Genomic DNA, 1,228 nt, shown 5'->3' with positions numbered 1-1,228 from the left:
ATCTCCTTTAATGGTTTCCCTCCCTCCCAGAAATACCCTATTACATCCTCCCTCCCCTGCTTCTATGAGGGTGTTCCTTCATCCACCCACCTGCCTTCGATTCTCCTACACTGGGGCATCTATCAAGCCTCATAGGACCAAGGACTTCTCCTCCCATTGATGCATGACACAAGCCATCCTCTTCTACATAAGCATCTGGAGCCATGTGTACTCCTTTATTGATGGCTTAGTCCCCAGGAGTTCTGGGGGGTCTGGTTGATTGATATTGTTGTTCCCCCTATAGGGTTGCAAACACCTCAGCTTCTTCAGTCCTTTCTCTAACTCCTCTATTGGGGAGCCCACACTCAGTCAAATGATTGGCTGCTAACACCCTCCTCTGTATTTGTAAGGCTCTGGCAGGGCCTCTTAGGAGACAGCCATACCAGGCTCCTTTCAGCATGCACTTGGCATCCACAATACTGTCTGGGTTTGGTAACTGCTTATGGGATGAATCCTCAGGTGGGACAGTCTTTGGATGGCCTTTCCTTCAGTCTCTGCTCAACACTTTATTTGCTCCTGCTGGAGAGATGGCTCAGCAGTTAAGAGCACTGACTGCTCTTCCAGAGGTCTTTAGTTCAATTCCTAGCAACCACATGGTGACTCACAACCATTTGTAATGGGATCCCATGCATTTTTCTGGTGTGCCTGAAGACAGCTAGTATTCAACTGTATTCTTGGAATGCACATAGTTATTTAATCAACATAGTACCAAATCCAAGGACATAGTTTGTTTACATTTATTTACTTAAGTTAGATTCAAAGAATGCTTACTCAGTTATTCCATTATTAATAAGTGACTAATATATCTAAGAAAGCAATGCAGATACCACATAAGTGTATAGATACCACATAGTTGTAAGCAGGTAGAATTCTAACATTTTTGTGAGTACTCTTACATAAGAAGTGTAAGCATTATGGAGATTGCTTACAATCTAGTAGATAAAAATTGCTTGTTATGCAAGTGGTAAGACCAGAGTTAGGATCTCCAGAACCCATGCCAAGGCAGAGACATATAGTCACTACCTATAATCCCAGCATTTGGGAGACAGGATCAAAGGATATCCAGGTAGCTAGTCAGAATTGTCACACTTTGCGTTCAGGGAAAGACCTCAAAAAATAAATTGGATGCCGTTTTGTCCTATTGACAGTGTCTTTTGCCTTACAGAAGCTTTGCAACTTTATGAGGTCC

The sequence above is a fragment of the Mastomys coucha genome, unplaced genomic scaffold (assembly GCF_008632895.1).
Source record: "Mastomys coucha isolate ucsf_1 unplaced genomic scaffold, UCSF_Mcou_1 pScaffold1, whole genome shotgun sequence".
In the NCBI taxonomy this organism is placed as follows: Eukaryota; Metazoa; Chordata; class Mammalia; order Rodentia; family Muridae; genus Mastomys; species Mastomys coucha.
The sequence above is the reverse complement of the archived record's forward strand: the minus strand, read 5'-3'. Positions refer to the sequence as shown.